Here is a 25936-nt window from a genome sequence, read left to right as displayed (position 1 = left end):
CGAATGTCCGGTGAGAGAGCGCGCGGGCGGCGGCGTCAGCTGCCTCATTTCCCTCATGGCCCATGTGAGCGGGAGCCCAAACGATACGCCGGTGCGCGGGGTCACCGGTGTAGACGCTGTTTTGAAGAATACGGTAGGCTAGATACGGTACCCAGCCCTGCTCGACGTTTCGACATGCCCCTCGCGAATCGGAAATAATTGTTTTTGAATTGGAATCAGATGCAGCCAACGCAATGGCGACCTCCTCCGCGTGTGTTATGTCACGGGCTCGGAAAGTAAGGCCGTTCACTGTTTTGGATCGGTGGACGACTGCGGGTGTGTACCATCCCCCATGGTGGGGGCCTGAGGCATCCACGTAGAATACGCCGGGTTTCGATCCATAGTGGCGGGCCAGGGCTTCCGCCCGCGCCAGGCGCCGGCCATGATGGTCCTCACGATTCATGTTCGCGGGAAGAGGGCGCACGTGGAGGGCGCATCTCCACTGGGATGGAATACGTACGCGCTCTTCCATGAGGGTGTGTTGGATGTGTAGTCGGGCAAGGAGGCGGCGACCCGACGATGTCTTCGAGATACGTGTGTATTGGTTAGTCAAGTGGGCTTCCCGGAGCTCCCGAAATGTGTTCACCATGCCTAGCCCCAGGAGGCGCTTGTTGGAGGTGGTCATGGGAAGGCCTAGAGCCCGCTTAATAATTTTGCGGAGGATGACTTCGAGTGAATCCTCGTCTTGCTTCCGCAGGTGGAAGTATGGAGTCGAATATAGAATTCGACTGGTTACAAATGCATGCGCCAGCCGCAAAACGTCCTTACATCGTAACCCACCGCGCTTGTTAGAAACCCGGCGGACCAAGCGGCCCACCTGGTCCCCCACCTGACGTAGTTTGGCCAATATTGTTTCTGACCGTCTGTCTTGATGTATAAAGAGCCCCAGTACCCGGACTTCGATATTTTCAGGGATTGGACCTGTCTCGAGAGACAATGAAATTTTGGCTGTGCACTTTGGTGAGGGGCGTATGTGCACAAATTCAAACTTTTGGGTGGAGTATTGGAGGCCGCAGCGGCGAGCATAACGGTCCACTATGGTCGCCGCCTCCTGCAGGTTAGCCTCAATGCCTGCAAGGGAACCCTGCGTGGCCCACAGGGTGATGTCATCAGCATACAGCGCATGCTGCACACCGGCGACAGCGCCCAGCTGGGCTGGTAGGGCCATCATAGCCGAATTGAATAAGAGGGGAGAGAGCACCGCTCCCTGGGGTGTACCCCTGGTTCCTAAATGAAAAGGGCCATGTTCTTTATCCTGGATCCGAATGTAAGATTGTCTGTCGGTTAAAAATTGCCGAATGTATTGAAAGGCATTTCTGCCGCAGTTAGTTTGAGAGAGGTGGGTGAGAATGATCTCGTGGGTAATGTTGTTGAATGCACCCTTCAAATCCAAGGCGAGTACGACCTTGTCATTGTGAGGGCATTCCACGGGGTCGAGTACAGCCCGATTGAGTTGTAGCAGGACATCTTGTGCAGATCTGTGTGGGCGAAACCCGAACATGGTGTCTGCGAATAGGTGTTTAGATTCCATGAACTCGGACAACCTGTCACGTACCATCGTCTCCATCAGTTTGCCCACACAGGAAGTCAGAGAGATGGGGCGGAGGTTGTCCGTGTTGATGGCCTTGCCAGCATTAGGAATGAAGGTGACCAGGGCGGTCTTCCACTCGATGGGTAGGCACACAGAGGAGATGAGAGAGATGGGGCGGAAGTTATGTGTGTCAATTTGTTTTCCTGCTTTAGCAATAAAAGTGACATTAGTCACGCTTTAAGCTACGAAGTTGATCATAAATTGGTAATTTGCTATTTGAGGAAAGGAAATGGCGCAGTATCTGTCTCCCATATCTCGGCGGTCACCTGAACCGCGCCGTAAGGGAAGAGAGGAAGGTCGGAATGAAAGAAGAAAAAGAGAAAGGGGTGCCGTAGTGGAGGTCTGCGGAATAATTTAGACTACCTGGGGATCTTTAATGTGCACTGACATCGCACAGCGCACGTGCGCCTCTTGCGTTTCGCCTCCATCGAAACGCGGCAGCCGCGGTCGGGTTCCGGCACGGGTATTCTGGCTCGGAACACCAGCGCCTTACCACTGAGCCACCGCGGCGATGAAGAGCGGGAGCTTCGTCTACCGGGACGGACTGCCCGAGTTCGAACCCGACCTCGGCGGCTGCGTTTCGATGAAGCCGGAACGCAAAAGGCGCCCGTGTGCTGTGCGATATCAGTGCACTTTAAAGATCACGAAGTGGTCGACATTTTTCTCGAGACTGCCACTACGGCACTTCTTTCTCTGTCTTCTTTCACTCCCAACTTCTCCTTTTCACACACGGCGCGGTTGAGGTGTCCGCCGAGATATGCGAGACCGATACTGCGCCATCTCCATTTCTCAAAAACCAATTTACCAATTTTTAGCTAAAGTGTCTACTGTCCCCATGGGACAGTCGACACGTTAGACGCGTTTTACGCTACGAAACCCATCAAGAGCGGGAGCTTCGAAAACAATGGCCCCGTGGGAAGGTGGACACCTTGGTCACGTTTTAAGTTACGAAACTAATGAAGAGTGGCAGCTTCGAAAGCAGATGGATGGAAACCTTTATTATGCAAGCGAGTTTGGACCCTGCAAGGTCTCAGGGCCACCGCACAGCCCTCACATTAAGCAGAGAAAGGCGCATAACTGGCAGAAAACGAAGCTGGTCGTGTCATAAGAGAGCTGGTGCAGCACGCGGAATTCCGAACGTGGCGCACCACGCAGCAGCAGCAACGGTGCGCGCACTCCGAACGAAAAGACCGGGGAGCAGCAGCCGACGCTTCAGAAGCAGTTCAATCCCTCTCTCACTCGGGTACAGGGCCACAGGACCACAGTACGTGATGGCCGTACCTTCCGACGGCGCGGTCAGAGGCGGAAACGCAGAGGCAGCCGACGCCGACGTGAGCTCTTCCTGCCCCAGTACCACAAGTAGGTCCTCTCATCCAGATCCTGACTGTGCCAGCGGCGTCAAGCGCGTTGTCTACCCACCAAGGCGTCCCGGTTTTCAACTGCTCGGCTTCCACCAGATGTCCGAGCTGCGCGAGATGGGGCGTCCTGTTCAGCGGTCGTTTGCTGCAAGGGCCGTGACCATGACGACGGAGCTGCCAGAACTGGGAGTGGGGCCGCAGGTAGGAAAGGTGGCTGTTCTCCGGCTATACTGGCGCATGAATCCAGGATGCAAGGGTATTCTCGCAACAGCCATCTTAGGCGCCGTCGCCATGTCCAACTACTCGGTGTTGGCGGTGTGGATTCGCATCCGGTACCATCATTCGTTCCACGCCTGCTCCCGAGCCGACTACGCCGACCACGCTCGCTTACCGCTCTCTTCTGGGTGCGAAACAACAGCCTGTCAGATGTACACGGGTGCCACAGAATGTTCTCTGAACCGCTCCCAAGACCCCCGCAGTCATTTTTACCGCCTTGTCTGCGATGGCTGGAAGCAGGAACGCCGTTTGCTTTGATGATGTTTGACCGCACGCTCAGCACCATCGAGCTGGCTCCCTGTAACATCCTCAAGCCGGATCCCGTGCAGTCGGCGGCGTCGAGTGTCGTCAAAGGGTTGTCGAGTTGGCCAGGTCGTGCATCGAGCTCCATGCAGTCATCCTGGACAGGCTGAAAACGTTCATGGCCGAACACCATCTCCCATGGCCTCTGACATCACGGTGGGACCTGCTAGAAATTCCGGTAGACCTCTTAGGAAACTGGAACCTGCGCTTGTGGTTCCAAGTGACTTTCGACCTGAGACGTTCCCGCAACGTCACTGGGGACCCTGTGCTCAAACCACAGTACCGTTTTCGGCACATCGATCGCTGCCATGCGGACGTTCACCGGTCAGCCAAGACAGACGGCACAGACACTTCGGTACCAGCAGTTCGTCCGCAGCATGCTGCGCCTTTTTGACCTACCTGAATCGCACGCCGGTGATGTCGTCGCTACTATCGAGGAAATCAACCGGCTGACGCTGGCAGCGCTGTGGCCAGCAATAGCCTGAACACAGAATTCTGCGGATGTCTATCCGAAATCTGACCGAAATGATAACCCCCGGAATCTCCGCCGGACGGCTGCTGGTGCTGCTCAAAGAACACTTATTCTGGGCTCGGCGGTTTTCGTCTATTAACATCGTGCGGGTTGACAATCTTGACCTTCTCTGGGCAGTTGTTTACCTGCTTGATCTCTAGTCCGAGATGCGGGAGGCGCTAACGCTGAGCCTGGGTCTTCGCGTAGCTCACGACTTAGGCGATGACACCATGTCGAGCTCATTAGCCAGCGTGCTCCCTGAACCGACGCTGGGGGCTGGCTTTTTCACCTACTGGCGGAACCTAACAAGCATGCGATGGCGACTACAAGAGCACGACCTGACAAATGTCCTCAAGCCAGACTCCGTGCTAAGGCATCGAGGGAGCGTCCATGGCACACTCATCGTCTCTCACAACTACTTCGTCTTCTCCCACCCGGACCTGCCACCGATTATGAACTACGGCGGCACCGGACACTTCATCGCAGACGAAATTCTCAGAAGTGTCTTGAGATTCCCTGTGGGACAAGCTCAGCCGCCACCGACAACCACCACCCATGCTCAGTCGCGACGGAAGTTCTGCTGTCAGTTCGCCGTTGCAGTGGTGCCGTACCATGTGGATGCCAAGGCTCTTTTGGCCGGCTTAAATGGCTACAGCCTACGCATCCCGCCACACCCGAGCGGCACGCCTTCGAAGGTGTCGAGCCTCTCTCAGTACTGACTTTTCTTCGTGGCCTCTGGTTCGGCTCCCTGTTATAGCGGCAGCTATGTGGATGAAGGTTACGGTTATACGAGCCGACACCGCAACGAGCCAGTGATGACGTTGTCGAGTTCACGGCGGCCTTCCAATGCGGCATTCCGAATCATTATCATTATTTAGAACGGCCGTCGTTGGAACATCCCGTCCCAAGTAACTCTTTTTATTGCTTTGAATATTTTGGTTTTTAAGCAACGATACTGCCTGATTCAGTAAATTAGTGAATACCCATACTGTGTGATGTCTTCATTGCGGCTGGATGATAAGTGCAGGGAGGAATATGTACAAGATGTTTCAGGGAAGCCCGCCACTAATTTTTGAAAGTAATGGTAGGTTTTGAATGAAACTGAAAACAGCGGAGTAAATTAACCAGTAGGCTGACACTGAATTTTTACATAGCATCGCGCAGTAATAGCCATGACAGTTTTTAGAATGCCGAAAAATCGATTGCATTCTGCGCTGTGGCCCGGCAGGTTGCGGCCATCTAGCACCCGAACATTATGGTTTTCGAAAAGCCCGCGAGCAAGGCAACGCTCCTCAGCCGAGTCGCTTCGTGGCGCAGGTGACCACCCATGTCGTGTCTACAGGCTGGAGCAGCGAGCAGCGGCGAGAAGTACAGCGCAGATAGCGCAAGCTGGACTGAAAGTGGCATGGCACCATGCGCTGAGGGGAGTCTCCATGGCGTCTCTGTGCACGCGACCTTTTCGGGGGTGCACGTCTTCTGGCGCGGGATGGCCGTAGTTTATTGGGCGACAGCGCCGAGGGTGATCATCATCATCATTAGCCTGGCTGCGCCCACTGTAGGGCAAATGCCTCTCCCATGTCTCCGATCATCCAATCAATACTTAGCAATTTATTTTTATTTATCTATAAAACCAGTATGCACCTCCACATACCCGCCATTGTGGCTCAGTGGTTATGGTGTTCGTCTACCGAGCCGGAGTACCCGGGTGCGAAACTGGCCGCGGCGGCCGCGTTTCGATGGAGGCGGAACGCAACAGGCGCCCGTGTGCTGTGCGATGTTAGTGCACGTTAAAGGTCCCCAGGTGGTCGAAATTTCTCTTTTTCACCCCTACCTTCCTCCCTTCCCTTACGGTGCGGCTCAGATGTCCACCGAGATATGTGAGACAGATACTGCGTCATTTCCTTTTGTTGCGAAAGCAGCACTGCGCTAGTCGCTGAGCCATTTCGCGGAGCTCTGGAAAGCCCCAAGCTGCGCATACGCGAGGATAGGGTGACGTCACACGGCGTACAGGTGGCGCGCCGGAACCGCCGCCGGGGCCGCAACGCTTCGCCGAAGTCTCCCTCCCCTCTCTCCGTCTCTCTCTCTCTCATGCACAGTAGCGACTGCGCATCGCCATCTGCGTGGTTTGCGGTGTATATATTGTTACGAAGACGACGAAGCTGGAAGTGGGGCGGGACGGAGCGCGCGCGCTACGCCAGCGGCACGGAGAGGATAAAAAAGAAACAAAACAAAACAAAAACAAAAAATAATAATAATAATTAGACTCCCCCGGTGCTCCTCTCCCGTGTGCTTTCCTTTTGCCTTTACTACATACAGGTGAATACCAACCTTTACCAACCGATTCTTGGCCGATCCTCCAGAGTGGGTATGTGCCATTCTGTCGTAGGCTGCAACAACAACATTAAATCACATCTTTTTCATGGTTCATCGCGCCTCATTCTTCGGATTTGCGCCACGTTACATTTGGTGTGAGGTGGTGGGGTCCGTTCATCGGCATCCTGGTCCCGTATCTTCGGTGTCCTGCGCTCCTGCGCCTGCCGTGGACGTCGGCCATGAGTACCTGGTCCACGCCGCCCGGCCGTGCCCCACTCCGCCCGACCTGAACCGACCTCACCGCTCACCCCAGCCCCGTCCCCGGCCCGGACCACAGGACACGATGCACTGACGAGAGCGACCTTAAAGACCCGACCGCCCCAACACCGACCCAAGACCCGCACGTGAAGACACCGCCCCTCTGCCCCTGCCGTCCGGTGCGTCCAAGGACCTCGGCCGTCAGCTCCTGGCACCCTCCGGCCTGGATGCTTCGTGGACCGGGATTCATCTTTCGATCATCTCATCCACTGTGGCGGCCAGCACTTCACCACTTTGCCACTTCTTTCTAACCTGGAAGCCCATCACCGTTTCGCCCATCCCTTCATTGATGTCATCTATTTACGATCGGGACGATCGCTCGGTGGCCCCGGGTAATGTTACGAAGACGACGAAGCTGGCAGTGGCGCGGGACGGGGCGCTCGCGCTACGCCAGCGCCCATTAAATCATCTCTTGTTCATGGTTCATCGCGCCTCATTCTTCGGCTGGCCGCCACGTTGCAATATACACGGTGTCCCAGCTAAATGTAACCAAGCTTTAAAAAAAGACGAACTGCCCTAGCCCCAGTGAGACCAACTGAGGGTTGTTGCCAGTAACGTGCCCTAGTCTGTAGTATTTTTTTATTATGCAAACATGATTAATTAGCAGAGACTAATTAGCTAACTTCTTAATTATTGCCTACAGGAAGAAAGTGTCAATGCAGGAGTTGTAGATCCCATAAAAAAATAACCGTTTGCCGTGTTTGCAGCCAAAAAGAAAGCCCGCGAAATACAAAAAGAACCACGTGATAGGGAAGCAGTTTCAGCGCTCCCAGAAGACAGGCCAAGCAACGACATTCGCTTATCTTTGCAACGTTGTCCCGCACGGTGTTCGGCGTTTTGCGATGGTTGCGAGATATACGCCAGCAACTCTCGCATCGACGCTAGGACGACCGTTTCTTCAGCGCGTGACGGTGCAAGTTAGCGGCATGGCCACACTCCTATCACTCGAGGCAAGGTTACGCGTGAAAAAGTGCTCCATGCGAGCCGCGATTCACTTCCTTCAAAAGCACTGCCCGCTCACTTTCCATGACGCATAAGCAGTTCCTGGCTCATATCTCGCCACCACCTCAAAACGCCGAACCCTGTTCGGGACAGCGTTGCAAACATAAGCGGATGTCGTTGCTTGATCGCTCGTTTGGGAGCGCTGAAACTGCTTCCCTATCACGTGGTTGTTTTTGTATTTCGCAGGCTTTCTTTTAAGGCAAATAAAACAAGCTGTATCAGTGGTACTTGGCTGCAAACACGGCAAACGGTTCTATTTTATGGGATCTACAAGTCCTGCATTGACACTTTCTTCCTGCAGGCAATAATTAAGAAGATAGCTAATTACTTTCTGCAAATTAATCACGTTTGCATAACAATAAAATACTGCAGACTAGGACACGCGACTGTCAACAACCCTCAGTTGGTCCCACTGGGCTAGGGAACATCCTCTTTTTTACAAGCTTGGCTACTTTTAGCTGGGACACCCGTATATGGCTAGCGGCTCGCAGCAGCCAGTAAGCAGTCAGCCATGGAGAAGAACAGCAAAGCGGCTGCTGAACGGCGTAGCAGAGCCGAAATCTTCTCTTCAGATCCCGAAGTGGTTGCTTGGAAGGAGGCGGTTGAGCAAAGGCAGCACAAAAAGAGAGGAAAGCCAAATTTTCAGCGGAGACGCCAGGGCAACGTGAAGAACGTCTGGCTAAACAGCGACGCCACGAAGCCGAAAGATGGGCGGGCCGGTGTTCAGTTCAGTCTGAGGAAGAGTCCATCGAGGGTGACATCAAGGCGGTAACGCATTCCTCCAGGTTCAATCAGAACTAAACAACAGCCATTTTCTAAATATTTTGCAGAGCCGTAGTAAAGTTTCGCTCTTTCTTCTACCCAAAAGCGAATAGGTTCTTTTTCTCTTCTTTCTTCTGCACCAGGGGTGCCCCGTCGGAGACGGCTTGTTATTACTTGAAGGCTGAAGGTCTATAGGAGATGATACTTGCAAACAACAGAGAACTTGCAGGGGATATAAATTGAAGCTTTATATACAATAGTTTACATATATATACAAGTTGAGCAGTGAGCACAACAACAACATGGAACTGGCTAACATTTAGGGGAGGCCCCTACTCGGCATAGCCGAAGATGCGTTACATCTGTCTCCGTAGCCCAGAACCCTTTTTCCGGGCTCCAGGACCCAGTTTTAAAGACACATGGGCCCGACCCACATTCATCAGCATCCAATCGTGTCAAACTCTTAACACGATTGGTTATTAGCCGTGTGGCCCGCCCTCCAACTTCCTTAAGGCACATAACTCTCTCCCAAATGTACATATTGTAAAAAGGGCATCATTTTCACTTAAAACATAGTACATTCCGAGAATTCACACACATACGGATTGGCCCCCTGGGTTACGTGCCCCGCCCCACACTTCCACCGTATTAAACAAACTTTCTCCCTTATGGAAAGAAAAGCAAAATACTTACAAACCACATAGCGAAACACTCCCACTATATCAGACCAACTCTCTCCCCTAAGGAGGAAGAAGCAAAACACTCAAAACAACATAGCAAGACACTTCCACGGGTGCGTCTGTCTCCCCAGTACCCGTGACCTTGACGCTTCCCGGCACTAGGGCAATTGTCGGCCCCAACCCAGCTGCGACTGTCGCAAACAACACCCGAGAGCGCAGATCCACTTTCCGATAAGAGTCGGATCACAATGGACTGCCGACCCCACCAGTTGTCCTCCGGGGTCCGGGCGGCGACATAAGTCAAGTGGCCGCCACTGTCCCCAATTAAGCAGGTGGCTGTGCTCGTTCTGTCTGGTGGTGTCTGTCAAGCCGCGGTGAGCTGTCGGCGTAAGATGAAACGGCGGCGTTGACCTTTTTATGCTCTTGGTTCTTTGTGCACAGGCACAAAGCGGCCCCGGCGAGAAACACGCGTCCTTCCCCAAAAGGGGACAATAGGAGGCTTGGGTGAGCCGGCCGCTCCCTCTCTGGCTGCTGCCCGCTTTGCGCTCTCCTCGCAGGCCCCCCGCCGGGGGCTCTCCGGGTTCTGCAGCGGCGACACCAAAGGCGACAGAAAGATGGAATGAGACCGCGCGCATCCACATCTCTCCTTGGGGCCCGCTCAACGACGAAGCCCCCCTTCCTTAGCCGCTAAGAAAGGAGGGGGGAGGGGGGAATAAACACACATGGCGCATGCTAGCCCTCTACAGCCGTTCTCTCGAAGTACAGTTGACGCTGCGCACTTCAAAACACAGTATGTGCTCTTACTGCCTCGGCTCAATGAGACGACCAAAGAATTGTTGTAAAAACCTATTACGCTGCAAGAAGTGAACAGTGCAATCTAAAGCCTAAATCCCGGGAAGCAGCCGGGGCCAGGCGGGATTAGCTTTTTACAAAAACATGTAAAGGACAGCTCTTGCCAGTTCTACAAGCGGTCTTTAACAGAGGGTATGATCTGAAAGCGCTGCCTCCATCCTTTCCTTCAGCCCACACAGTTTTAATTCCAAAGACAGACGACATAAATAAGCTATGTAGTGTCAAATCGTACCGACCAAGTAGTCTCATGAATGTTGGTTACAAGATTTTGATGAAAGTACTAGCTAAAAGACTACAAACTAGGATAAAGGGTATTGTGGGAGACCACCAAACATGCGGAATTAAAAGCAGATCTTTTTTCAGCAACATTGACGTCACTCGTAGTATGCTAGAATGTTGTGATGCTGCAGGAGATTATGCAGCAATGCTCCAGATAGATTTCGAGAAGGCTTTCGATAACTGTCTCATGAAGTTATTCTATGTATACTGGCCATGTTAATGTCGGGTGTGTTATTAAAGAGGCAGTGGCCATGGCTTATGATGCCTGCACAACCAGGCTGATCGAAAACAAGTCCATGGGGGAGAGAAAGGAAGTACTGCGCCGAGTACGCCAGGGCTGCCCCCTTTGTCCCTCCTCTTTTGCTTGTATTTAGAATCCTGTTCTGTAGGCATCATAAATCACGAGCAAATACGAGGTTTCAAACTACAAAAAACAGTACTGAAAGTGCATGCTTATGCAGATGATGTCGCGGTTTTTGTGCTGATTACTACAGGATCACAAAAGTTCTAAAAACAGCAAGAGATTCTTCTGCTGCAAGCGGGAGCTCACTTAACTGGGCAAAATGCTTGGGTTTCTGGCAGGACGTCTGGTCTGTGACCCCTGGCACTTTCGCCAGTATTAGCTTTGTCACGACCCCCGTCAGTTACCTTGGAGCTCCACTTGGATTCTATCTTGAACTGGCCGCGTAGGATGAACGGGGCGAGTTCGTTCCCGTGTTTTAATTTCCAATGAAGACTACGAAATTGCGCAGCTTTTATACTTTGTGAAGCCAACGGAGGACGAATCCGTCCGCGTGGCCTAATCATTCCACTTCCGGCTTCCGTGGGAGACGGTCGTGTGATGGGAAGCTCTGAGCGCGCTTCGTTATCGGTCATGTCTGGCCGAGGTTTCGGTGAGCGACGCCCACCAGTGGGCTATCGCTTAGTTTTGCCTACGCTGCCTTCGGGAGACGCAATGAAGACAGCGGTTTTCCTTCACTGCGATATTGCCGGGCGGCCTTATCGCATACAGGATTTTCGTGAGCCTTTGGAAACTGCCGGTGTTCTACCTTTCGTGGCTGGCATTGGGGCCTTTCAAATGTCGCATGTGTGGATGTTGAAGCTGAAAACTGCGGAAGCGAAGGAACGACTGCTGAAAGAAGGAGCACTTGAAGTGAAAAAACGCTATTGTGCGGTCATAGACCCCAACAAACGTGAGTTGGCCTTCAGGGTGCACTGGGTGCCCTTCTACGTGTCGAATGAATCTGTGCAGAAGGCTTTTGAAGAATTTGGAGAGGTGACAGACGTCAACCGCGAGCAGTGGAACAGTCCCGGTTTCGAAGACGTCGAATCGACCACCCGTCTGGTGCGTATAGTTCTGAAGGAGGGGCTCTCTATCGATGATTTGCCCCACATGCTCAAGTTCTACGGAGGACAAGTGTTGGTGGTGGTGCCTGGACGGCCACCAATATGCCTACGGTGCAAAAGGACGGGACATATTCGACGCGACTGCCGCACGCCAAGATGCAGTTTGTGTCACGCCTTCGGACACGAACGGGAAGGGTGCGTTCGCACGTATGCGCGTGTGGCCACGGGTACTGCTCCGCCGCAAGACGACGGGAGCGAGCTGCTCATGGACCAGGAGGAACTGGAGAACGCCGGAGCCCCGCCCCCTTCAGGACTCAGCGACGGCCCTGCTTCCCAGCAGCCGGAGCTGCCCGCTGGCGACGAGAAGTCACAAGGTGACCCCGCTGCAGAAACGACTGGCAAGAAGGCGGATGCTGCTGCGGCGCCAGAAGAGCCAACGAGGGCGAGCACTTCAGGCGACCACGACTCCGAGGCGCCGATGGATGCGACAGTCGCTTCCATTAAGCGACCTCGGGACTACGAAAAGGCACCGGCTACGGAACGAGAACTTCGTCGGCTAGAAAGGCATTGGAGAGGGGAGGGAGCCAAGAAAGGCAAGTTAGCCTTGTCGCGGTCCTCGTCGCTAACTCGCGACGAGAGGCCGAAGCAGTGAGCCTTAGTCACTGTTGTTTGTTTGCTGTGTGCACGCTATGGCTTATTTGAAGAAACCGCTAAAAGTTGGCACTCTGAACGTACGAGGGCTTGCCTCGAAGCGTAAGCAAGTGCAGTTGAACCGACTGTTCGGGGAGTTAGATCTAGATATCGCGGCTATTCAAGAAACAAAAGTTGAGGATGAGCAGCAAACAGATAACATGGTGCTTGGTTTTCGTTCGCATTTCAATGTTTGTGTAAGCCATGCGGCTGGTTTGTCGGCGGGATGCTGTCTTTTCCTGAGGAAAAACATAGGCATAGTGGAGGAACAAATAATAACTTGTGCAAGGGGGCGGTTTATCGTGTGTGACTTCACATATGAAACATTCGCGTTGAGGGTTATTGTCCTGTATGCTCCCACGATACAAAAGGAACGGCGCGGTTTTTTTGAACAGTTAGCCTCGTTCCTTGATTGCAGTCGAGTGCTCATACTATTGGGAGACTTCAATTGCGTTTTGGACCCTAAAGATCGTTCAAATGTAAAGGACGTAAAAGACCCGAGTGTTGATTTCTTGAAGAGTGTCCTCAACGAGTGCAGCTTGGAGGATGTAATAGGCCTGGCGAAGAGTCAGAATCACGTGCATTTTACGCATTTTCAAGGTAGTAGCCACGCACGACTGGACAGAATATATGTGTCGCCGGAGTTTTCACCTTGCTGTGAGCAGTATGAAGTGAAGCAAGTGTCATTTAGTGACCACTGCCTAGTTACGGTAACTTTGGGAGGAAGGAAGCAGCGTAAAGCAAAAATGAACTGGGATATGTGGAAACTAAACTCAAGGCTTATAGAAGACGACATATTTTTAAGAAAAGTTAAGGAAAGCATGGATATGTTTAATAATAGTAAAACAGGACGTATTGAATCTTGGGAATGCTTTAAGCAGGAGTTGAAAATGCATGCCATTGAGCGTTCAACTATAAGAAAATATGAGGAAAAAAAAGAAGAAAAGCATTTGCGTGAGCTTTTGGCGAATTTAGGGCACGAAGAGGAAAAAACGCCGGGCATGTTCATGCATGATATAAAAGGCGTCAAAGTTAGGCTAGAAGCTTTAGATGCTCAGAAGTACAGAGGAGCAGCGATAAGAGCACGCACGGAAAAATGGCTTACTGGTGAAATGCCTACAAAACGCGCGCTCACAGATGAAAAGCGATACGCGCGGTCAAACGAGATATCAGTTATCGAATACAAAGGACGAATCCTCAGTGAACAAAGTGAAATTTCGAGTGCATTCGTGGAACAGTACCGTGAGCTGTTTTCACGCAAAGCACCAAGTGAAGAAGGGTTTCGGGAAAACTTTTTGCCACTTATGCCAATATTAGGAAATGAGATAACTGAAGAACTAGAGAGCGAAATAAGTATTAAGGAAATAGAGACAGCAATTGAGGAATTGAATGCCGGAAAGTCGCCGGGACCTGACGGTTTGACTGCTGCCTTTTATAAGAGCTTTAAATATGAAATTGCTGCTATGCTACATAAGCTTTTCAAAGAGTGTTTTGAGGTCGGTAGGCTGCCACCTTCGTTTAGCAATGCTCATACGGTCTTAATTCCTAAGACAGATGACCCTGCCAAGCTGATAAAAGTAACAAGCTATAGACCGATCACGTTAACAAACGTTGATTATAAAATCCTGATGAAAGTGTTAGCTAAGCGATTGCAATACGTCATAAAGGATATTGTAGGGCCTCACCAAACGTGTGGCATAAAAACAAGAAGCATATTTAAAAATATTCATGTAGCACGCAGCGTGCTCGAGTGCTGCGATGCTTTAAATAAGAAAGTGGCTATGGTTCAAATTGACTTTGAAAAAGCATTTGATCGGGTATCTCATGAAGTACTCTATTGTTTGTTGGAACATATTGGTATTGGTTCGGTTGTTCTCAATGGGGTAAAAATGGCTTATGCATGTTGCTCGACACGACTTATGGTAAACAAAATATTATCTGAAAGAATTGATGTGAGGGCTTCTGTTCGACAAGGATGTCCACTGTCCCCTCTACTTTTTGCAATTTATTTGGAGCCTTTTTGTAGGATGATAACTGCGAGCGAGCACATCCGAGGTTTTAGGTTGGGAGCGTGTGAGGTGCGAATACTGGCATATGCAGATGATGTTGCCCTCTTTTGTGAAGATCGCAAAAGTATTGTAGAAGCGTTACAAGTAACCGAAAGGTTTTGCAGGCAAACTGGTAGCGCTGTTAATCTCGATAAATGTCTCGGAGTCTGGCATGGGCAATGGGACTTGGAACCAGAATTGTTCTGCGGGGTCCGATGGGCTACAACTCCCGGAGTTTATTTGGGAGTCCCGCTGGACAGATATGGGGAAAATACCAATTACTGGAATGAAAAAGCGGAAGAAATGCGGGACCGGACCAAGGGATGGATGGGCCGTAATCTTTCTATTTTCGCGCGCGCAACAGTATGTAACACCTTTCTTGTGGCAAGGATCATGTATTTACTGTATCATGTATTGTGCACGAACCAATATCCAAAGGTTTCATAGGGTTTTTGCGGTCTTCATTTGGGCGTCCAATTGGGAACGAATTCGCAGAGACAATCTCTTCCGGCGAGTAAAGGTCGGGGGACTGTCTCTAATGCATCTCTATGTACGGCAGGTTGTTTTAAGGTTTTGTTTCCTGCGTGACCAAAATGACCCCTTCCTGCGAACATTCATACAAACCATGTTATCCAGTGCACTTCCAGAATTCATTGTCTCTTCGTGCAATGCTCGGCGGTACACAGTGTCTCGCTTCCTGCGAGAGGTTGTCTGGTCATTCAGGTTTTTGCAAGTGCGGTTCTCGCTAGAGTATTTACCGAATGTAACGCCGAAGCGCTTATACAAGGATCTTATTGAACAGTTGTTTCCAGCGCCACTGTACAGAACCTTATACTGTGAAGGCCCTGGGAAAGACGTTCTCAGGCGAGTTAAAAAGATGACTGTTGCACCTGGCGTCAAAACATTCTTTTTTAAATTACACACAGGAACGCTACCAGTAAAAACATGGCTAGAGGAAAAGGGCCTTTTTGTTCCTTGGGGCTCGAACTGTCACCTGTCTAGAAAACCGGAGACGGTAGAACACGTGTACCTCGATTGTTGGGATGCGGTGTTCTACTGGGATGTTTTGCAAAGAACCCTAAAAAAGGACTTGCCATTGACACCGCGCGGAATTCGGTACTTGACCACTGAAAGTGATGTTGCACAGTATGACCAGATTATGTTATTGGGCCTTCACAGCATTTGGAGGAGTAGAATGGCTGTAAGACATTGTGACTTGGATGCACGATCGGTATGTGGTTATTTTGTGGAACATGTGTATAAGTTGAGAGAAGTCTTGAAGCAACAAGATTGCGCGGATGATGTATTGAGTCTGATGGACCAACTTGTGTTAATGAAAGTCCATTAGACACGGTTGTCTGCCAAGGGGCACGACAACTACGATATTTTATTGATGTATTCATTCATGCAAAAAAAAAAAAAAGTCCGCGTGGCCTAATGGATAAGGCGTCTGACTTCGGATCAGAAGATTGCAGGTTCGAGTCCTGTCGCGGACGTGTTTCTTTTTATTTTTAGACCGCGGTCACGGGGCCTACGCTGATCGAGATGAACAGCAGGCACTATCCTCGACAGAGCGTAGGGACAGCTGAGGTACAGAAGAGCTTTGAACGGGCCGCGTGGCGTGAACGGGGGACGTTCGTTCCCGTGTTTTACTTTGCAATGAAGACTACGAAATTGCGCAGCTCTTATACTTTGGGAAGCCAAACGATGACGAATCCGTCCGCGTGGCCCAATGGATAAGACGTCTGACTTCGGATCAGAAGATTGCAGGTTCGAGTCCTGTCGCGGACGTGTTTCTTTTTATTTTTAGACCGCGGTCACGGGGCCTACGCTGATCGAGATGAACTGCAGGCAGTTTTCTCGACACAGCGTAGGAACCGCTGAGGTCGAGAAGAGCTTCGAACTGGCCGCGAGGGATTAACGGGGCACGTTCATTCCCGTGGTTTTCTTTCCAATGAACACTACGAAATTGCGCGGCTTTTATAATTTGGGAAGAGAATGGAGGGCAAATCCGTCCGCGTGGCCTAATGGATAAGGCGTCTGACTTCGGATCAGAAGATTGCAGGTTCGAGTCCTGTCGCGGACGTGTTACTTTTTCTTTTTAGACAGTGGTCACGGGGCCTACGCTGATCGAGATGAACTGCAGGCACATTTCTCGACACAGCGTAGGGACCGCTGAGGTCGAGAACAGCTTCGAACTGGCCGCGAGGGATTAACGGGGCACGTTCATGCCCGTGGTTTTGTTTCCAATGAACACTACGAAATTGCGCGCTTTTATAATTTGGGAAGAGAACGGAGGGCAAATCCGTCCGCGTGGCCTAATGGATAAGGCGTCTGACTTCGAATCAGAAGATTGCAGGTTCGAGTCCTGTCGCGGACGTGTTTCTTTTTATTTTTAGAACGCTACACGGGGCCTACGCTGATCGAGATGAACAGCAGGCACTTTTCTCGACAGAGCGTAGGGACAGCTGAGGTACAGAAGAGCTTTGAACGGGCCGCGTGGGGTGAACGGGGGACGTTCGTTCCCGTGTTTTCCTTTCCAATGAAGACTACGAAATTGCGCAGCTCTTATACTTTGGGAAGCCAACGGAGGACGAATCCGTCCGCGTGGCCTAACGAAGACCGTTATCGCGGGGCACTTGTGCGCGCGAGAGCGGAGAAACTGGCCATGGGCGAGACGCCAACAAAAAGATCTTTCGTAATTGAAAAAGCGAACGCAAGACGTAATCACGTGGAAGAGATTGAATGGGCGGGCGGCACAGAAACAGATAACGAAGGAATCGCGAAAGCATTCTTTGAACACTACCAACAGCTCTTTTCTTGCCTCAGTGTCAAGTTGGATCAATTTAAAGAATCCTTTCTTGAGGCGATGGCGATGCCAAAAATTGACGACGAGCAAAAAGCTAACCTTGAGCGGCCAATAAGTGAACAAGAAGTGCAGCAGGCAATTAATAACTTAAATCCTGGAAAATCACCCGGGCCCGATGGCCTGAGTTCAGCTTTCGACAAAGCATTCAAGGAACAGTTATCACCATTGTTGTGTGCCTTATTTAATGATACTTATGAATTGAAGTCGTTGCCAGCACCGTTCGGGTCGTCGCATACTGTGCTTATCCCAAAAACTGACCAACCAGATAAGCTGAGGTGGGTGTCGTCATACTGGCCCATTGCTCTGACGAACGTTGATTATAAGATTTATATGAAGGTGCTTGCTGGCAGGCTACAAACAGTTATAGCCGAAATAGTTGGCCCCCACCAAACGTGTGGGATCAAAGGACGATCTATTTTTCAGAACATCCATAAAGCAAGATGTGTGCTCGAATGCTGTGATGCTACACGCGAACGTGTTGCATTACTGCAGTTGGACTTGGAAAAGGCTTTCGATTGCGTTTCACATAACATTCTGTTTAGTGTCTTAGACTACATTAATGTTGGTACAGTTATTCGAGAGGGAGTGGCCTTGGCGTACCGTAACTGTACTACGAGATTAATTGTCAATAAGTGATTGGGGGCCCCCATCAACGTACTATGTTCGGTGCGCCAAGGTTGCCCCCTCAGCCCTCTTTTGTTCTGTATTTATATTGAAGCTTTGTGTTTAAGCATTCTACAAAACAAAGGCATTGATGGTTTCCGACTGCAGTCTACTGAAATTAAACTACTTGCCTACGCAGATGATGTCGCGGTATTTTGTGTAAATGAGGAAAGTATAAAGAGGACAGTCGATACGTTGAAGCATTTTAGTGAAGTCACAGGAAGCAAAGTTAACTGGGGTAAGTGTCTGGGGTTTTGGCATAGAGAATGGCCGTCAACCCCCGAGACATTTGCTAATATGTCATGGGCTACAACGCCTGTCAAATACCTGGGAGTGCCTTTAGAGTTTTATAAGGATACCGAGCCATACTGGACCCAGCAGATCCAAGAAACCCGCGAGAAGCGGAGAAATGGAAAAACGCCCACTTGTCAATATTTGCAAGAGCAACAGTTTGTAACCTTTTTTTAATAAGCAAGTTATGGTATGTGATGCAAGTGTTGCATTGTTCCCGTGTTAATGTGCAAAAACTGCACCGTATTTTTGCCGTGTTCATTTGGGCCTCCACTTGGGAGAGGTGCAGGAGGACAAATTTGTTTAGGCAGGTGAAGTGTGGCGGACTTGGGTTGGGCCATTTATTTTTACGCCAGATCGTGAACCGGTTTATTTTTTTTAGGGATGTCAGAGACCCATTCCTGCGAGCTGTTTGCCAACAAAGGCTAGGTCGAGTGTTGCCTGACGTTGTGGTTCACACCGGATGTATGCCTGGCCGTATTTTTGGATTCTTTAGAGAGATTGTTCTAAGTGTGAAATTCCTTAGCGTACGTTTTTCGATGGAGTATTTGAGTAAAGTTGAAAAGAAAACATTATACAAGAATCTTTGTATCTTTATACAAGAATCTTTGTGATGAACATTATACAAGAATCTTTGTGATGTAGTGTTCCCGGTGCCCTTGTACAGGGCCTTATACTCTGGAGGCAAAGGCAGTAATGTATTGAAACGTGTAAAGAAAATGAAGGTGTCAGCTGGAGCAAAAGCAATTTTCTTCATGTTACACACCGGTACATGGACAGTAAAATCATTTCTGGAGAAAAAGGGCTTGTTCCTTCCGTGGGGCGCCCACTGTCTCATTTGTAAACAGCCGGAGACAATAGATCATGTGTTTCTTCATTGCTGGGAGGGGGTGTATTTGTGGGATGTGCTTCAAAGGACACTCAAGATAGAGTTGCCACTCGATGCTCATAGCATTAGATACTTGCCAACGGATAACCAGGTTGACGTCCCATTAGACCAAGTAATGTTAATGTGCCTCCACAGTATATGGCGCTCTCGAATGGCCGGTTATCACTGCGATTCAGATGCAAGACCGGCACGCATGTATTTCCGAGAAAGCGTACAGATATGGCTGGAGACGGCGAAATTACAAACTTGTGTTCCCGAATGGCTGTTAAGGCTGGAGCCCTTGACGGTACTCAAGGAATTTTAACATGACAATGCCTGCCCGTCGTGGGAACAAGCTATTTGACCGCTGTGTATACATGTTCGCGTGTGTTGCTGTTATTTTTGTGTCTAAGCCAGGCAATAAAAAAAAAGTCCGCGTGACCTAATGGATAAGGCGTCTGACTTCGGATCAGAAGATTGCAGGTTCGAGTCCTGTCGCGGACGTGTTTGTTTATATTTTTACACAGCGGTCACGGGGCGTACGCTGATCGAGATGAACAGCACGCACTTTTCTCTACAGAGCGTAAGGATCGTTAAGGCGGCGAAGAGCTTTGAACGGGCCGCGTGGCACGAACGGGGCACGTTCGTTCCCTTGTTCTCCTTTCCAATGAAGACTACGAAATTGCGCAGCTTTTATACTTTGGGAAGCGACTGGAATCTGAATCCGTCCGCGTGGCCTAATGGTGAAGAAAATGCAGGTACCAGCAGCAGCCAAAAGCTTCTTTTTCAGATTACACACAGAAACACTGGCCGTGAAAGCATTTATGGAGAAAAACGGAATGTTTCTTCCTTGGGGTTCAGATTGTCTGATATGTAAGAAGCCAGAGACAATCGATCATGTATTCTTGCACTGCTGGGAAGGCGTCTACTTCTGGGACGTTTTGCAAAGAACGCTGAAGAAAGACTTGCCTCTAGACACGTATGGAATACGGTATCTCATACGGTACTCATAACCTTAAGCAAATAGTAAAGGATTTTACAAGGGTTACATCAAGGTCCCAGTCATTCTCGGACTTGGTTTTCTTATCCCCTAAAGTGGCAGACCACACTATATCTGTCGAGCCCGGTTTATCTGACCACAAGATGATCTGTTTGAATGTGCGGTTGAACACACAAGTCCGCAAAAAATCGCATGTTTTAATACGGGTCAAAGATTACAGCCGGGCAGACGATACGTCTATCTTAGACGTCTTAGAAGAAAACTTGAATCAGTTTGAAACTGCATCACACCATGAAAGTGTCGAGGAATTGTGGCAACGTTTTAAGGGCACACTAAAATATTGCATTGATAGGTTTGTTCCCACTCGCTCAAAGAAATCGAAGCAGCTCAATCCTTGGATCACTAGAGAGATCATTCAGTTAAAGCGCAAGGTAAAAAGGCTACGAAAGCAAAAAAATAGAGCGACAGAACTTTCAAACATCAAAAAGAAGCTCAAAACAGTGTTATTAGATTCGAAAAAAACTTTCTTAAATACAACACTGACTAATTTTCTCACAAGCTCACCACAAAAGTTCTCGCGATATTTTACAGCGAAAAAGAATGCAATCACACAGGTAATGGATGGGGACGATAGGGTGACTGATAAAAACGATATTGTAAATCTGTTTATTGATTTCTTCCAGTCGGTCTTTAGTAGGAATGACAATGATATTGAGAGTGATCATACAACAATTTACACGTTGCCATACTCAATGCACGAGATTCGCATCAATAGGGAGGGCATCTGTGAGCAGCTGCTGTCTCTGGACCCGAAGAAATCGAGCGGTCCCGATGGAGTTCCTTAAACGGTATGCTGAGTGGTTATCATATTATTTGCAACTTTTATTTGAAAAGTCATTGCGGGATCATTCTTTACCTCGTGACTGGTGCAGCGCAATAGTAGTTCCGGTATTTAAAGGCGGTAATCGACTTCTTGTAAAAAACTACAGGCCAGTTTCACTCACTTCCGTATGTTGCAAGGTTTTTGAACACATAATAGCTAAACACATCCTTCATTTTTTGGAAATAAATGACCTATTGTGTCCATTTCAGCATGGTTTTCGGACCGGCCTTTCGACAGTGACGCAGTTAATTGAAACAGTGAACGACTTTTGCAAGGCTATAGATGAACGTCAGCAGGTAGATGTGGTCTGTGTAGACTTCTCGAAGGCTTTCGATAAAGTTCCGCATCATAAGCTTCTTTTTAAACTACGCAGATTAGGAATCGCTGAAAATATAGTACTATGGGTTCAGGCCTATCTAAGTAACCGCTGTGAAGTCGTCAAAATAGAAAGTGCAGTATCGAATAGGCGTGAAGTTCTGTAGGGGGTGCCACAGGGCTCCGTTTTAGGTCCGCTTTTGTTTTTATTGTATATAAATGATATTTCTGCTATCGTCGAATCGCCTGTCAGAATGAAACTTTTTGCCGATGATTGCTTAATTTACTCTCCTGTGGCTTCCCCGGCAGATCAGATGAACATAAATAGGTGTCTCCAGTCGTTAAACTCGTGGTGCCTGAAATGGGGTATAGAAATAAACTACCAAAAATCTAATTACATGCAAGTAACAAGCAAGCAGAATGTTATGATGTTTCGATACAATATCGGTGAAAATTCCTTAGATCAAGTAAAGTGTCTCAAGTACTTGGGAGTGACATTAACAAATAATCTTGACTGGCGCACCCATATTTAAATGTCTATTTAAAAGCCTACCAGAAGCTCTGTTTCCTGAGGAGGAAGTTGCCGAATGCGACTAGAGAAATTAAATTGATTGCGTACAAGACATTCGTGCGGCCAATCATAGAGTACGCAAGTGCAGTGTGGAGTCCTCATCAAAAGGGTTTAAAACGGAAACTGGAAAGATTGCAAAGGATGCCAGCGCGTTTTATATGCTCTAAATACCGCCGCACTGATTCAGTCACAGCAATGCTAAAAGAGTGTCAGTTAGAATCACTAGAAGTAAGAAGGACAAAGCAGAAATTGAAACTTTTTTTTCTGATAATGAATGATAAAGTCAGAGTTAATAAACATCACTATGTTACACCTCCCCTGAAGCGTTGCCCTCGGAAAAATCAGAGTAAGGTAATACAGCCTATTGTTACACGTACTGATGTCTATCGCTACTCCTTTTTTCGCGATGCTGTAGAAATTTGGAATCAGCTCCACACAGGGGCTTAAAAAGCCAAGCTGCGCTCGCCCGTAGTCACACCGTGAAGAAGGGACCGAGCCGGTCCCGAAACGTCGTGTTTTTCCTGTATTTTACTTGGTTGGCGTCACTTACCTTCTCCTAACATTAAATTTCCCAACCAGACAGACTTCTGTCGAATGTTTTCTTTTGAGATGTAGACAAATTTGTGATAGGTGTGAACGCGTTCCTGGAAGATTGCTGTGCAAATCTGTAATTCTGTGCATTTGAGTGTTTCTTTTTTTAGCGAAGAGAATTGCACTTGTGTCTGTATATGTTTCCCTCCCTGTAATGACCCTCATGCAGAGGGTCAACAGTATGAATAAATAAATAAATAAAATAAAAAATCTCCCTCTACAGAACGAAGAGGGAGTGCCTTATGATGCAATACTGCTGTTGGGCCTCCACGCTATTTGGCGTTCACGAATGGCTGGATACCACTGTGAACCGGATGCGAGGCCTGCACGAATTTACTTCCGCGAGAGTGTGCACTGGTTTGTCGAAATACAGAAAACGGCTGCTCACGTTCCTGAGTGTCTCTCGAGGGTAGAGCCCTTGGTGTCCTTAAAGGACTTTTAGCATGACGATGCCTGCAGCAGACGGTTGAGTGTGAGTACCACCTGAAAGGGGCACAATGTAAATTTCCTTTTGTGTTTGTGTACCGTGTCGGAGCCCGGCAATAAAGAAAAAAAAGTCCGCGTGGCCTAATGGATAAGGCGTCTGACTTCGGATCAGAAGATTGCAGGTTCGAGTCCTGTCGCGGACGTGTTTGTTTTCATTTTTACACAGCGGTCACGGGGCGTACGCTAACCGAGATGAACAGCACGCACTTTTCTCTACTGAGCGTAAGGATCGTTAAGGCGGCGAAGAGCGTCGAGCGGGTCGCGTGACACGAACGGGGCACGTTCGTTCCCTTGTTCTCGTTCCCAATGAAGACTACGAAATTGCGCAGCTTTTATACTTTGGGAAGCGACTGGAATCTGAATCCGTCCGCGTGGCCTAATGGATAAGGCGTCTGACTTCGGATCAGAAGATTGCAGGTTCGAGTCCTGTCGCGGACGTGTTTGTTTTTATTTTTACACAGCGGTCACGGGGCGTACGCTAACCGAGATGAAGAGCACGCACTTTTCTCTACACAGCGTAAGGATCGCTAAGGCGGCGAAGAGCTTTGAACGGGCCGCGTGACTCGAACGGGGCACGTTCGTTCCCTTGTTCTCCTTTCCAATGAAGACTACGAAATTGCGCAGCTTTTATACTTTGGGAAGCGACTGGAATCTGAATCCGTCCGCGTGGCCTAATGGATAAGGCGTCTGACTTCGGATCAGAAGATCGCAGGTTCGAGTCCTGTCGCGGACGTGTTTGTTTTTATTTTTAGACAGCGGTCACGGGGCGTACGCTGACCGAGATGAACAGCACGCACTTTTCTCTACAGAGCGTAAGGATCGCTAAGGGAGCGAAGAGCTTTGAACGGGCCGCGTGACACGAACGGGGCACGTTCGTTCCCTTGTTCTCCTTTCCAATGAAGACTACGAAATTGCGCAGCTTTTATACTTTGGGAAGCGACTGGAATCCGAATCCGTCCGCGTTCATGTACATAGAACATTACATCGCTGTAATAAATACCATGTTGAAGAAAAAAAGTCCGCGTGCCCTCATTCTACTTCCGGCCACCGAGCGTTACGGACGCAGGATCATGAGCTCCCACGGAGCGGCGACAGCGGCCCTTGCCGGCCGCGGAAACAGGCTAGATGCAAAAGATGACAACGACTACCAGATTATTTTGCCGCAGCTGCCAACCGCGCGTGTTGTGTTAAACACGGTTTTCTTGCATGGTGACGTGCGTGCGAGGCCCTTTCGGGTCGAACATTTTCGTGAAGCCTTTGTCGAGACTGGTACGCGCCCCGACGTGGTGGCTTTGGGGGCGTATCAGGTGAACCAAGTCTGGGCGGTGGCTCTCAGTAGCGCGGAGGCAACGAAGCGCCTTCTCGCTTTTAAGGTGGTTCAGGTGAAAGACCGTCGGTGCATCATTATCAACCCAGAAGACCAACAGGTGAGACTGCGACTGCATTGGATGTTGCATGGCGTGGCAGACGAAGACATAAGGACGGCCCTCTAGGCATTCGGAACAGTTACCGAAGTCACTCGGGGGCGCTGGCGGGTTCAAGGTTTCCAACAGAAAGGGTCGACTACAAGAGCCGTGCTCATGAAGCTGAAAGCTGGCATGAAAGTGGACGACCTCCCGCACCAAATCCGAGTCGCGGGTGAGCTGGCTCTCGTTGTCGTGCCCGGAAGGCCAATGCAATGTCTGCGTTGTGGAGGTAAGGGCCACGTCCGCCGGGATTGCAAGGTAGCGCGATGTACACAATGTAGACGGTACGGTCATGTTGCGGCGGACTGCGTGCGGATCTACGCAGCGGCGACAGGGTCGCGGCAAGGGACGAGTCGGTAGACCTGCTGATGGACGTAGACGAGGCTGAAGCTGCTGCGAAGGGTGCCGGAGGTGACGAAGGGCTGGCAGCGACGAAGCGTTCATCGATGTCCACGGGGGAAGAGAGCAAGGTGACCGACAGCGCGGAGACGCAGACTGCGGCAGCGGCATCGCCTGAGACAGCTGAAAGAGCGTCAACTGAGGGTGGGAGCCCACAGCTTGACGAGTCGCTGAAACCAATGGACTGTGAGGCCGCGACGCGAAAGGACAACACTATCGCGGCCAGTGTCTCCGGCCCCGCAAAACGCTCCCATGCACAGACCGACAGTGAAGAAGACATGGCGGCCGCGACTAACGCAGAGGACCCGCCTGCAAAAGCACCTCCAGTACGACGACCACCTTTCAAGCCACGGCCAAATGTCGCGACGGAAAGGCGGCCGGCCGATAAGCCGGCACCGCAGCAGAGTGACCCTGGTCCACCCGATGACTCAGGGGCAAAAGACGGCGTCTAGCTTAGTGCTAGGCGTGAAAGGTGCGCACCATGCTTCCGGCCTCTTCTTTCGCTACCAAAATGTATCCGGAGTCGTGCCTTAATTTCGCCACGCTTAACGTAAGGGGCATGAGCGGGAAGCGAAAGCAGAGTCAAGTGCTCCGCTTTTTGACGGACAGAGACATAGATGTTCTAATCGTTCAAGAAACCAAAGAGGAAGGGGAGGTGGAGACGAGGCATGGTGCAATGATTCACGTCGAGGTACTATGCAATCGTGAGCCATGCGATTGGCAACTCTGCTGGGTGTGCTGTGTTTGTGAAAAAGTTGCCGGGACTCGAAATACAGGCTTATTTTTCTTGTCAATCGGGCCGCTACGTATTATGCGATTTTTTGAACTGCAACGTTGACTGGCGTGTGCTATGCATTTATGCGCCAAACGTAGTGGAAGACAGGGCAACGTTTTTTGGGAACCTGCAACAGTATCTTCTTTCCGACAAACAAATAGTTTTCATGGGTGACTTTAACTGTGTTTTGAGCGCTCGAGATAAGAGTAGCACCCGTGCCTTCAGGGACAGAAGTACTGAGGTTTTAAATCAAATGATAGACGAATACGCGTTGGAAGATGTTGCCGAGTGCTTAGAGGGCGCCCGCGATGTGCAGTACACGCACTTTCAACGTGTCAGTCACGCGCGCCTCGACCGCATCTATATGTCACTTGATTTATTGCCGAAATG

The 25936-nt window shown here is 50.0% G+C and overlaps 8 non-coding genes and 1 pseudogene across 8 annotated transcripts; all 9 read left to right on the top strand.

Moving 5' to 3' along the window:
• Positions 1 to 2901: 2901 nt before the first annotated feature.
• Positions 2902 to 25223, top strand: LOC149333328 (uncharacterized; annotated as a pseudogene).
• On the top strand, positions 15793 to 15865 carry TRNAR-UCG (transfer RNA arginine (anticodon UCG)). The gene has a single exon. It is a non-coding gene; the product is annotated as a tRNA-Arg (tRNA).
• TRNAR-UCG (transfer RNA arginine (anticodon UCG)) lies at positions 16088 to 16160 on the top strand. The gene has a single exon. It is a non-coding gene; the product is annotated as a tRNA-Arg (tRNA).
• TRNAR-UCG (transfer RNA arginine (anticodon UCG)) lies at positions 16383 to 16455 on the top strand. The gene has a single exon. It is a non-coding gene; the product is annotated as a tRNA-Arg (tRNA).
• TRNAR-UCG (transfer RNA arginine (anticodon UCG)) lies at positions 16677 to 16749 on the top strand. Its single transcript has one exon. It is a non-coding gene; the product is annotated as a tRNA-Arg (tRNA).
• On the top strand, positions 19492 to 19564 carry TRNAR-UCG (transfer RNA arginine (anticodon UCG)). The gene has a single exon. It is a non-coding gene; the product is annotated as a tRNA-Arg (tRNA).
• TRNAR-UCG (transfer RNA arginine (anticodon UCG)) lies at positions 22977 to 23049 on the top strand. The gene has a single exon. It is a non-coding gene; the product is annotated as a tRNA-Arg (tRNA).
• Positions 23272 to 23344, top strand: TRNAR-UCG (transfer RNA arginine (anticodon UCG)). Its single transcript has one exon. It is a non-coding gene; the product is annotated as a tRNA-Arg (tRNA).
• Positions 23567 to 23639, top strand: TRNAR-UCG (transfer RNA arginine (anticodon UCG)). Its single transcript has one exon. It is a non-coding gene; the product is annotated as a tRNA-Arg (tRNA).
• Positions 25224 to 25936: the final 713 nt, after the last annotated feature.

This window comes from Amblyomma mixtum, chromosome 8 (assembly GCF_055824585.1).
Source record: "Amblyomma mixtum isolate Tamu chromosome 8, ASM5582458v1, whole genome shotgun sequence".
In the NCBI taxonomy this organism is placed as follows: Eukaryota; Metazoa; Arthropoda; class Arachnida; order Ixodida; family Ixodidae; genus Amblyomma; species Amblyomma mixtum.
The sequence above is the reverse complement of the archived record's forward strand: the minus strand, read 5'-3'. Positions and strand labels throughout refer to the sequence as shown.